Genomic DNA, 13,084 nt, shown 5'->3' with positions numbered 1-13,084 from the left:
GTGAGAACGGCTCCCTGTCCTCCACTAGCCCCGGTCGGCTTATCAGTACCCAACCCCAGAGACCAGGCTTATAGTGGCAAGGTCTGGCTCAAAGATGGGGTCAGAGGCAGAACAGCAACAAACCATCAGCAACAATAAAAACAGAACGATGACAACAATGGCTGCCACCATTTTCTGAGCACTTCTATATACTGGGTGCTGTTCTAGGATCTTGACTCACATTACTTCATGTAGTTCTCAGAGCAATTCTATGAGAGGGATACTGTGCATCCCCTTATTATACAGATGAGATAACAGCCTGGAGAGGTAAGGACCTTGCCCAAGATCCCACAGTTAGGAAATGGCAGAACTGGAACTTGAATTCTAGTATCCCAACCCCAGAGGACATCTCTCCAGGGCAATTTGAGAATACCTGGTGTGAAAGTGCTGGCCCCACGGCTGGCACAGTTTCATGAATGACTGTCATTCCTCCTTGGCTGTAGAAGAGGCAGTGATGGGAAGGAAGGAGGAGTTCCATCTACAGTGGTGTGCTACTCACCGCCACCCTATCTGTTCCTTTCTTCCTCCTACCCAGGAATCTGGTATTTTTAAGAAGCATCAATGGGGTAGTGAGTAATAACCCTCACTGTACGTGGAGAGCACCTTAGAATGTGTAAGGTGGCTTCTGTATTCATGATCTCATTTCATCTTCACCAAAACCCTCTGAACTGAGTAGGGAAGATGAAGTTCCAAAAGGTTTACTGGCGTCTGAGGTCACACAGGTGGAAAGTGGCAGAGCTCAAAGCAGAGCTCAGTTTCTTGGGCCCCTCCAGCAGAGGAGGCAAGGGAATGCCTCTCAGCCACAGCCCAGGCTGCCTAGTGTGGGTCTGCCCTGCCCACACCAGCTCCACAGCCAACAGAGACTGTCCACATAGCCAGCAGGAGGTGTGGACTTCAAGGCCTTGAGAAGCTGGACACCTAAATTTGGTGGTCACTTCCCAATGCATGTTAGCACTCTCAGCCCTGGGGAGGAGCTGGTCTGTATCTAAAACAGCTCAGACCTTTCAAGTTCTTAAAATATAAGACTCTGTGTTTCCAGGAAGAATGTGCTGATCAGGTTCTGATCTGGAACATGAGGGTTGGTGTCCTGGGGCTGACACTGTCCCCGAGGGTGGGGTGCTCATTCATGTGTTACTGACCCCGGTGGCCGTGCAAGTGTCTCAAGCTGCCTGGGTACTAAGGGCACTGAGCTGAGAGCTGCCCATCCCATTACTGAGTAGAATGCACCTCCTGCACTTGGGAAACCTGAACAGGGTGGCCCAGGGCAGGATCCACAGACAGCAGTGCAGGGGCTTGGTCCATGTGGCAGGTAAGAGGGGCTGCTGGCCAGTGTCCATGTTCATCTGGGGCACCATGGTGAGCTTATCCAGTAATTGATCTCTCTCTCTCTCTCTGTTATCTCCTTTTAAAACAGCATTCTCCTGCTAATAGCATAAAATGAAGCTTTGGAGACCAGAGATTTTTATCCAATAATTGATTTTATTAATGTCCTGTGATACTGTGGCTACAGAATATTCCAGAGGAAATCGGTGGGGGTGTGAAACCCCCAGCCTGTGCTTGGCAATGTCACAGCCTGATAGCTATCATCTCTGCTTGGAACATCACCCACGGTGACCTTGAAATCCCATCCTCATGGGAAGGGCCATAGAACTGTCTCCCACTGGCTTGCTTCCGATTTAATTCATCGCAATTTTCTAAATAAGTTGTGAGCCCTGACAGTGCTCCGAGCTGGGGAGGAGCGATGTGGAGCTGGAAGGCCTCTGCTCTCGAGGGGATTGCAACGTTGCAGAGAGACACACATGGAGATGCCTGCAACACACCGCAAAGTGAGTTCAATTACATGAGTGCGACGACAAGGCTGTGAGAGCAGAGGAGTGAGGGGAACTGGGGACAGCTTCTTGAGTCAGGTGTCAAATGAGTTAGATCTTGAAGGATGAGTAGGGATCTTACTTTGCTTAAGGGAGGATAGAGAGGGGAAATAAGTATGTAGCAAAAAGCCAGATAAAAGGCAGTATATTAGTCAGGGTCCTCTAGACAAGCAGAACCAATGGTGTGTGTGTGCGTGTGTGTGTGTGTGTGTGTGCATGTGCATATGTATATAGCCACATACACATAACAACATTTCAGTCAATGACAGACAGCATATATGACAGTGGTCCCATACGATTATAATACTGTATGTTCGCTATACCTTTTCTGTTTTGATATGTTTAGATACACACATACTTACCATTGTGTTACAAATGTCTACAGTATTCAGTACAGGAACAGCTGTACAAATTTGTACGATAGCCTAGGAACAACAGGCTATACCTTACAGCCTAGGTGTGTGGTAGGCTCTACCATCTAGGTTTGTGTCAGTACATCCTATGACATTCACACACAAGGATGAAATTGCCTAATGTTTCTTTTTTTAGAGATGGAGTCTCACTCTGTCACCCAGGCTGGAGTACAGTGGCTCAACCATAGCTTACTGCAGCCTCAAACACCTGGGCTCCAGAGATCCTCCTACCTCAGCTGCCAAGTAGCTGGGACCACAAGTGTGCACCACCATGCCCAGCTCATTTTCTTTACGTTTTATTTTTTGTGGAGACGGTGTCTCACTATGTTGCCCTGGCCAGTCTCACGCTCCTAACTTCAAGCAATCCTTCCACCTTGGCCTCCCAAAGTGTTGGGATTACAGGGACTGCCATACCTGGCCACTGCATATTTCTCTATGATGTTATATATATATAGTTTAAGTTGACACAGAAAAAATTTTATTATAAATAGGAATTGGCTTATGTGATTATGGAGGCTGACAAGTCCCAGGATCTGTGGTGCTCATACTGGAGATCCAGAAAGTGCTGATGTTTCCAGTGGGGTCTGAACACAGGAAAAGCCATGTCGCAGCTCAAAGACATTGGCAGGAGGAATTCCCGCTTAGCCTTTTGTTCTATTCAGGCCTTCACTGAATTGGACGGGGCCACCAACACTGGGCAGGGCAATCTGCTTTCTTCAGTCTACTGATTCAAATGTTAATCTCATCCAGAAACACCCTCACAGACACACCCAGAATAACGTTTGACCAAATGCCTGGGCACCCTGTGGCCCAGTCAAATTGACAAAGAAAATGAACCATCACAGGCAGGAAGGCCCAGAGGAAAAAAAATCTGTTCAGGGAATGGCTAGTTCAGGAATGGCGAGGCCAGAATGTGGAGGACATGAATGCAAAGAAAACTTCAGAATGCAAAGAGGACGTGAGTGAAAGAAAACTCCAGAATGTAGCTGAGTCTGCCTGAAGCAGGTCATGGAGAAAACGTCTCTGGCCACACGTGGAGGACAAGGAGACCAGCGGGGAAGTGGCCTCAGCCGTGTAGCCAGGTGGGAAGGGACACTGGAACTGGGGCCTTGCTGGATACCCAGTGAGTCTGGGAACTGGCCTCAGCCGTGTAGCCAGGTGGCAAGGGACACTGGAACTGGCGCCTTGCTGGGTGCCTAGTGAGTCTAGGAACTGGCCTCAGCCGTGTAGCCAGGTGGGAAGGGACACTGGAACTGGGGCCTTGCTGGATACCCAGTGAGTCTGGGAACTGGCCTCAGCCGTGTAGCCAGGTGGGAAGGGACACTGGAACTGGGGCTTTGCTGGATACCCAGTGAGTCTGGGAACTGGCCTCAGCCGTGTAGCCAGGTGGGAAGGGACACTGGAACTGGCGCCTTGCTGGGTGCCTAGTGAGTCTGGGAACTGGCCTCAGCCGTGTAGCCAGGTGGGAAGGGACACTGGAACTGGGGCCTTGCTGGATACCCAGTGAGTCTGGCAAGTGGCCTCAGCCGTGTAGCCAGGTGGGAAGGGACACTGGAACTGGGGCTTTGCTGGATACCCAGTGAGTCTGGGAAGTGGCCTCAGCCGTGTAGCCAGGTGGGAAGGGACACTGGAACTGGGGCCTTGCTGGATACCCGGTGAGTCTGGGAAGTGGCCTCAGCCGTGTAGCCAGGTGGGAAGGGACACTGGAACTGGGGCCTTGCTGGGTGCCTAGTGGGTCATTGCCTCCTTGTGCTGGAGAGGCAGGTGGAGGGGCAGGCACGCATGACAACACCAGGAAGGGTGGGTGCAACTGACCTCTTGGCCTCACCCTACCTCTACTCTCTATTCATACCAGATAGAGGCATGGGCCCAAGAGGGCCTGAGGCTGCTGATTTCCCTATGGGGCAGCTGAACATCCCAGCATCCCTGGCAGCAGTGCCTTCTGGGAGCACCATGTGCTGTGAGCTCTCCAGAATTTTGGAACTCTGGAATTCTGGCCCCTAGCAAGCCAGAGCAGCAGCCAGGCTGGCATGAGAAATTGAAAGAAGTCATGGAAGGTGTCCTCGGAGGGGCCTATTCCCCTCAGATTGTCACGTGCACAAAGCGCAGTCATAGTTTGCTGCACCAAGACCCCCTGAGGGAGAATAGCCCATACTGGGAGCTGGGCTTTTCTACAACAATATCTGAATGTATTAAATAATGGTGAAGGTGTGTTTAAAATAATACCACTACATAAAAAATAAATAAAATAAAATATCACTATTTCAATAGCACTTTACATTTTATAAAGCAGCTTGCACGTATATCATCACAGAATCCTCACCCAACCCCATTTGTGCAGGGCGGGATCAGTTGAGAGAGGTTAGGTGGCTGATCCAAGGTCACCAGCTGTTAAGTGATGGAACCACTGATTTAAACCTCCCAACACCAAAGACAGAAACAAGAAGAAGCAGCATCTCCTCTACTAAGGGTCCATGGGCAGAGAAAGACCCTGAGAGTTGGCTTCCAGGCTCTTCCATTCATGAGTCCCCACATCCAGCTTCCAAATTGCCACAGGAGGGCACAGTGTGGGGTGTTCTGGCCACACCATCCCAGGACACCAGCCTCCTCCCTGACTCTGCATGGGGCCTTTGCAGTACATTGTATCTATATTGTGAATTCCATTTCCTGGCTCATACGAATATCCGTGAAAGCTTCTGAACACACATGTTCACCTTCCCACACTTCCCTGGTGCAGGAAGTGATACGTCCCTGGAAAACAAGAACAAACACCCAGGAGCTCCCAAAGGGTTCCACTCAGAACTGGGTCCACTCCTGTGGGGCCCTCAATAGCGCCCATGGAACCCAAGCAAGCCCCCGCTTCACTTCTGACCTGAATGTATTCAATCTAGAGGGAATGTGTTTCAAAAGTATGATGCCACAAACAGAAAACACAAACATTATCTTGTTTAAAGTTTTATTTTTAATTAACAAATAATATCTGTACATATTCATGGGGTACAATGTGATATTTTGTTACATGTAGACATTGTGGAATGATCGAATCCGGCTAACTAACATTTTTATTTCCTTAAATATTTATTTATGGTGAGAACACTTAAAAGTCTCTATTCTGGCTATTTTGAAATATGCAATATACTATTATTACTAACTATAGTTATTCCTCCAGTCTAACTGACTTTGTACTCTTTGACCAACATCTCCCCCAGCCTCTGGTAACCATCATTCTACTCTCTACTTCTGTGAGTTTGACTTTTTTTAGGCTTCACATACAAGCAAGATCATTATTCAGCCTTAAAGGAGCAGGAAATTCTGTGATTTGTGACAACATGGATGTATATTATGCTAAGTGAAATAAACCAGGCACAGAAAGACTAAGACATAATCTTTTCAATAGAAACTGTCTCATTAAGTCTGCCAAACCCCTGGCCAAGACCATTGCTTAAATAATCTGGCATCAAAAACTAAAGCTTGATGGCACATCCGTTAAGTTGCTTAATTTCTCTCCTCCCACCATGCTTCAAGGAGAAATCTTGAATTTCCTTTTCTCCTTCCTTCCCTGGGACTGTTTTTCTCCCTCTCACTTCAAGCAGATTATCTGGCTCTGAAATCCTGGTATCCCTCCCTTCTGTTAGGATTTAAAGCTGTTCTACATTCCCACTCATGCTTTTGTCTCTCTCCCTTCTTTCCTGAGCTTGGTACTAGTAGTTCTCTCTTACTGTCCCAGTTGTCTTCTTTTTCACCTTGAAAATGAGAAACTCTTTATCCCTTTGATACAGCTTCTATCCTACCATAACCTGTGTCTGATCCTGAAGAGAACGTCTCAAATTTACCCTGTAATAAATCAGCTAACACCCAGGAAGAGTACTTACTATGTGTCATAACCATTTATATTTAATATTCACAATAATAGGTTCCAATGTTACCTTTCCATAATTACGGGTATGTAGGCACAGAAATAACAGGTCCCAAGTCCTGTGCCCGATATCACACAGCTTGTCAGTGCTGGAGCTGGGATTAGAACCCCGGCAGCCGGCTCCAGCCTGCATGCTCTTTGCCATTAGGCAGCACAGCCTTATCACAGCCTCAGTGCCATTTTCTTGGACCATCTTCAAAGACTCACTATCTGTGCATTTCCTGTCATTTTCCTCAGCCAACTTCTTTCTTTGCTTCGGGCTATTCCTCCTTCAAAGGATGTCTGCACACCCTTCACCATCAGCCCCTCTACTCTTCACTCTCCTTGCTGAGAAACCCTCCTCCTCCCAGCAGTGAGCTTATTACTAACAGCCAGGGCCAAAAAAGGAGGTATTCTGCAGCTGGATTCCTGCAGGAAGGTGGGGATGTGCTGCTGGGTTAACGTAGAAGAAGGTCAGAGTAGAAAACAGTGATGTAACTTCTTATTTAAAGATGATATCATGCATCTATCCATCCAATGTTGGAAGCTTCAGCATAACATGCCACTGCCCCATGGACATCCCTCCTGGGTTCAGTCAGTGACACAGAGGTACCAAATAGCCTACTCCAACCTTGAAGAACTGTAACTTTTAGATATGTCCTTCTTATATTGATCAAGAATCTGTCTCCTGGTAATATCTCCCTTTTGGATCTGGTTATGCCCCCATGGCCATTTGGTACTAGTCTTATCTTTGTCTTTGATAGTCTTCAAATATTTAGTGGCAGCTATTATATTTCCCAGATCTTCCAACCCGTGGTACCATCACTGAGACTTGCACCTCAGAAAAATTAACACAGAGGAGTGTGAAACAGGTAACAAAGAGTCCTAGACCAACTGAAGTCAGATGGGTTCATCAAGGAATTCAAACACGGTGGAGACTCTCCCATATGTGTGCTACGAAAAGGGAGATATTGCCCAGCATAGAGGCTGCCTTTTATATCAATGTTTCATGGAGAGATGTTGTTCTGTGAAAATGCTGTGCCTATGGTAATGCCTGCCATTCAATGGGCACTTATTATGCACTAGGCTCTACACCATATTTTATCAGGAAGAGAACCCTTTTCTCCTCACCCACCCAATCATATTTCCATGGAAGAGTTCTCTCCCAAGAAAATAAAATATGGTGTGGAGCCTGGCACAGTCAGTGCAGGAGAACATGTAAAACCCTATCTAGGGCATTGCTGTGAGTATTGTAAACACTTCCAGTGTTTCTTTCCATCCTTTCGTGCTCCTCTCTAAGGGAGGCAAAACTAATCTCACCGGTTGGAGCCACACGTTTTGCTGGTGGGCAGGACTCCTGTGTGGTACAGCCATGGCCTAGCCCTCTAGCATGCACTTCCACTGTCCAGGTAGAGCAGGTTGTCCTGTTCTATTTGTCCCTAGCTAGAAAGCACGCACTAGGCTTGCCTTCTAGAAGCAAGCCTTCTATCTCACCCAAGCGGCTGTTTGAATATGTAGATTTGGGGTCTGTGCCACCATCTCTCCCTAAACCCTGAGTGTTCCGGTCCCTCGGTTTAGAGTCGAAGTGGGGATATAGGAAGCTCCACTTCATCCTCAGGCAATTCCACATTGTCCATCTCAGCTTTTACCCAAAGCCTTTCCTTAGGGTTAGAGGAGCTTGCTTGTCTCAGGTCATGAAATTAATAAAATTATTATTTGTTTCCCATTTGTTTGCCGATTCTTGTATGTGCCTCTGTATTGTTCACGGTTCTACAGAAATTATCACCAATTGTGTGTGTGTGTGTGTGTGTGTGTGTGTGTGTGTGTGTGTTTACACGTAAATTGAGAGGACAGATTGATTGATTGGCTGATTGATTTCTATGAAATTGGCTCCTGTGATTATGGAGGTACAAATCCAAAATCCTCAAAGTAGCCTGGAGACCCAGGGAACAGCTGCAGTCGAAGTCCTAAGGTGGTCTGCTGGCAGAATTCCTTCTTGCTTGGGGAGGTCAGTTTTGTTCTTTTAAGACCTTCAACTGATTGGATGAGGCCTACCCACATTATGGAGGGTAGCCTGCTTTATGCAAAGTCTGCCAATGTAAATGTTAATCTCATCCAAAAGACACCTTCACAGAAACAGCCAGAATAATATTTGACCAAATACCTGGACATTGTAGTTTGGCCAAGTTGACATATAAAATTAACCATCACATCTCCCCTTATCAGAACCTCAGAGGGAAGTAGTGAGTGAGGGGTACCTCAAATGAATTCTAGCCCCCACAAACTTAATATATAGTAAGAAACTATATTCCCAATTTTCAAATGAGGAAACTGAGGTACAGGGAGGATAAATGATTTGCCCAAGTTCACACAACTGATGTCTATCTCAAAGTCTGTACTGTCTTCCCTCTTTTCAACAGACCCAGTTTTAAGCAGCTGTGGGGCCCTGGAGTTCTCATCTCCATGTAGCCACTCTACTTCCAGGACCACAGCCTCTGGCTACCTGATACCCCTCAGAGTGCCCTTGCTTTCCACTAGCTGGAAGCTTCTGTTATCCAGCACCACGGAAAACCACATGCTCCCAGGGGACTCTTCATGCTAAACCATTAACTAGATTCCACAAGGGTTCTGATGCACTTCTGGTCTTTCTAGAAGGAAAATCTTCAACATGAGAGGAGTAGCAAAGCCAGGAAAAAAATACAGGATGCTGAAACCAGAGGTAGGGTAGTTGAATGATAAGCAGAGGTAAGATGTGAGGCTGCCCTCAGGGTAAAAGTCACTGAGAAAATAAACCTTGGCTCCCAAAAGGTAAAAAAAGCTGAACCTGAGTCTTCTGAAATTAAGCCCAAGAAGGGGACAAAGTGGTCCAGACCAGTTGTACCCTGGCTCCCAGAAGAAGCAAATGTACGTCCTACGTGGAGGAAAACATCTCCAATTTAGGACCCCAGAATTCCCACAAAGCTCATCAAAAGACGAAATCACAATACAATAATACAATAATAATACAATAATACAATAATAAATTACCGGACACACAAGGAAACAAGTCACTATAAGATAAGACAAGGCAAGTCTACTGTGTAAGAATCAGTAGAAACTATAAACAGATTTAGATACTCCAAGGACTTTGGATACAGGAATACTAGATACAGAATAAGCCATAATTGTAGATAAAATGTTTAAAATATGGTATAATGTAACAAAACTATACTTGTACTCCCCAAATTTATACAAATAAAAATAAGTAAAATAAAGTATGGAATAAAAATTAGTAAAGAACAAAAGACAAAAAATGGCTGGGTAGATTTGAAAAAGAACCAAACCAAACTTTCAGAAATAAAAGAATAATGATGGAAAGTCAATACCAAACAGGCCCAAGAAAATTGTTAATAATCTGCAAGCATTTTCACTTGAATATCTCGTTTTTATTACCCCTATGAAGTAGCCAGGCTGGTTATACTGTTACCACTTCACAGATGAAAACACTGAGGCTCAAAGAAGCAAAGAGGCTTCTTCAAATCATATAAACAGTGAATTCAGGCCAGGCACGGTGGCTCACGCCTGTAATTCCAGCACTTTGGGAGGCTGAGGTTGGCAGATCACTTGAGGCCAGGAATTTCAGACCAGCCTGGCCAGCACGGTAAAACCCCATCTCTACTGAAAATACAAAAATTACCCAGGTGTAGTGGCGTGTGCCTGTGGTCCCAGCTACTTGGGAGGCTGAGGCACAAGAATTGCTTGAAGTGGGGAGGCGGAGGCTGAAGTGAGCCGAGGTCATGCCACTGTACTCCAACCTGTTTGACAGAGTAAGACTCCATTAAAAAAAAAAAAAAAAAAAAGAAGAAGTGAATTCACTACTGAGACTCTAATCCAAGACTTTTCATTTCAAAACTGCGTTCCTTCCATATCACCAGATGTTCCAGTCATCCATAAGACCCACTGTCAGCTAGTCATAAAATACAAAAGTATCTGCTTACCCCTATGCCTTTCTGTTGTCCAGCCAGTTAGGGAGTGACTTTATTTTTCCAAGGGCCAGGCAAGAGAGGGAGACGGTGCAACATAATCCCCAGTGAAATGCTAACATATCAGCATATGCTCCCATCTCATACTGCTAATATAACTCCTACCTGCAGAGAATGGATGGTCTGGGAAGAGGAAGACTGTCAGTGGCAGATATTCCCCACAGCGTATAGAACAAGTTCCAGTGAGGAAGGAGGGGCACCCAGTCCTTCGCTTGCCTGGGCTCATGCAAAGGAAAGAGCTGGAAAATCCTTTTCCCTCACCGAGGGACTGCACATCAATTATGGATTATTAGATAAGATCTTCATTTTAATATTTCCTCCATGTATTATCACCTCTTCCTCTCACTGGAATTCTGTCTTGGGAGTTATTTAACTGATGTGCAGAAATCTAAATTTAATTTATTATGATCTAACTCACTTTAGAAGCCAAATTACCCTGCACTGGAGAAGGATCAAGTCAATATCCCACTTGGCTTTCTATTTATCTTCTGTGGGGGTTTCTCTCCTTCTCTTTAGTATTCATTTTTATCTCGGGTGCTGGTAATAAATTTAAATTTTCCTCAGAATTAAGCAATTGCTCCTTCAATGTTGTCATTTAATGGTTGGTATTAATTATATGAAAGGCACTCCTTAAATAGTTTGATAGATAGAATGGACATATAATAGAGGAAGAAAGGGCTATTTCTCACACCAAATGAGGTAGCACATAATTCAGCAGGGATGAGTTTACTTTTCTGTTCTACCTCCTCCTGTCCCTTTTCCCCACTTTCCTCCTCACCCTCCTCCCTCAACAGCCAGGTGCCTAGAAAATATGTCTGCTAAGAGTTGCTCTGCTGTGGCATCTCTGAGCCCCCGGAGGGTCTGCCAGCCAGGACACCAAGCCCGGATCCCTCTTTAGTGTGGGAGTCTTTTTCCATTTGATTTCTGTCTCATTTAGTCTCTGACAACAAAAGCAACCACTGCCCAGCTCTCTCCTCCCCACCACTTCGCCCGTAAACACTCTCACCACCCACATCTCAATTGCACTCCACATGCATTACAACTTTGGGAGAAGCTTCCAGCTTTCTGGAAGACGAAAAGTTCCAATAATTATTATAATTGCCTAAAAATTCCAACAGTGAAACATAATATGATTAACTGAATGGACAGAAGCCCGGTTTTTGTTTCCGGAATAGAAAAAAGAAAAAAAAACAACTCACACATTTGGACCTTCTATGGAGATTAATTTACTTACAAATTAGCACGAGAAGGAGGTGCCAGGAAAGTCTAAGTCAGCATGACTGGGGAAGCGGGCCTGGCTCCCGGGCATGTGCCAGGAAGTGTGAGCTCTAATGCTGATGTATCTGCTTCCTTCCTATCAACACCCTGTAAATTCCACCACCAAAGACTTAACCCAAAACTCCCTTACGTCGACGGGCATCCTGGATTGCTAGTCACTTGTCTGGAGAACACATCCCAAATGCTGAGGGACATGAGGACTGAGAGAGCTGGTCCTACCCACATCCTTGATTTATTTTTTATTTTTTTTATTTTTTTTATTTTTATTTTTTCTTTAAGATAGAGTCTTGCTCTGTTGCAGAGGCTGGAGTGCAGTGGTGCGATCTCGGCTCACTGCAAGCTCCGCCTCCCAGGTTCACGTCATTCTCCTGCCTCAGCCTCCCGAGTAGCTGGGACTACAGGCGCCTACCACCACGCCTGTATTTTTTCAGTACAGATGGGGTGTCACCATGTTAGCCAGGATGGTCTCCATCTCCTGACCTCGTGATCCGCCCACCTTGGCCTCCCAAAGTGCTGGGATTACAGGCGTAAGCCACTGTGCCCAGTCCCGCCACACCCTTTATTTCTGCATCTCCTTCTGTTTGTATTCAGAGACCAGAGCAGCAAGCTGGTCACTGGGGAGAAGACTCCGTATCCTCCAGCTCTGGTACCCAGGGAGCATGAGATCAAGGCGGGAGAGAGCCAAATATTCACAGGGGACTCAGGAAAAAAGGATTTGGTGGACTGGGTGGAAGCACAGGAGGGTGAATTTGCCTATAACCAGGAGGCCAACATTAGAAGAGAACAGGCACTGAGAACAGGAACCAGTACCCAGGAGAGTCCAAGGGGAGGGACTGGATATAGGTAGAGCAAAGCTGGAAGTGACTCAGAGAGGGTGGCTTCAGCTGGATGGAGCCGGATGGAGCTGGATGCTGAAACACGCTGTCTCTGGTGCGCACAGTTGAGCCATCTTGGATGCAGGGTCACCTCATCAGATAGAGGGCAGGTCTGCAAGGGTTAGGCTGAAGCCATCTCAGAGACAGCAATAGGAGAGAAAGGAGGCCAAATCCTCCCAGGGTGGCCCCACAATGTGGCCATAACAGCCTCCAACAGGACAGAGACAGGCCGAGTCAGATGCCCACCCCACTGAAAACTACTCAGAGGAAAATAACCCTAAAAATAAGTTTTGGATTTCTCAGGAGCAGAGCAGTTCTCCCTCCAAAGGTCAGGCTTCTCTCCCCTCCTTAGCTCACTGTAAAGGACTAGAAAATATCATAAGGCACCATCAGAAAGCTCTCTAGCCATAAGAAATAGCTACGGGGCCAAGCAATTTTCAAGAGGTCCTCTGAGCCAAGGTATCTAGCAGGGGTCATGAATGAGCAGACTTGGAGTCACTGAGAAATGTGAGCGAGAGTGGATGGCTTATAGGTACCGCACAATACCTGCCTGGTTACACTGCTTTAAACCTGCTCTTGGGCAAAACAAAACATGCCCATGGGCTGACTTTGGCCTGCCAGTCACCAAATTGTGACCCCTGGGACAGTAAGGGAATACAAGGAAAAGGGTAAAGAAAGCAAAAGGAGGGAAGAA

At 46.3% G+C, this 13,084-nt stretch overlaps 1 protein-coding gene across 2 annotated transcripts in view; it reads right to left on the bottom strand.

The window, feature by feature from the left end:
• Positions 1-13,084, bottom strand: part of GALNT14 (polypeptide N-acetylgalactosaminyltransferase 14) — a 224,818-nt gene that overhangs the window by 80,815 nt on the left and 130,919 nt on the right. The window lies entirely within an intron of this gene.

Source organism: Macaca mulatta, chromosome 13 (genome assembly GCF_049350105.2).
Source record: "Macaca mulatta isolate MMU2019108-1 chromosome 13, T2T-MMU8v2.0, whole genome shotgun sequence".
Classification (NCBI taxonomy): Eukaryota; Metazoa; Chordata; class Mammalia; order Primates; family Cercopithecidae; genus Macaca; species Macaca mulatta.
The sequence above is the reverse complement of the archived record's forward strand: the minus strand, read 5'-3'. Positions and strand labels throughout refer to the sequence as shown.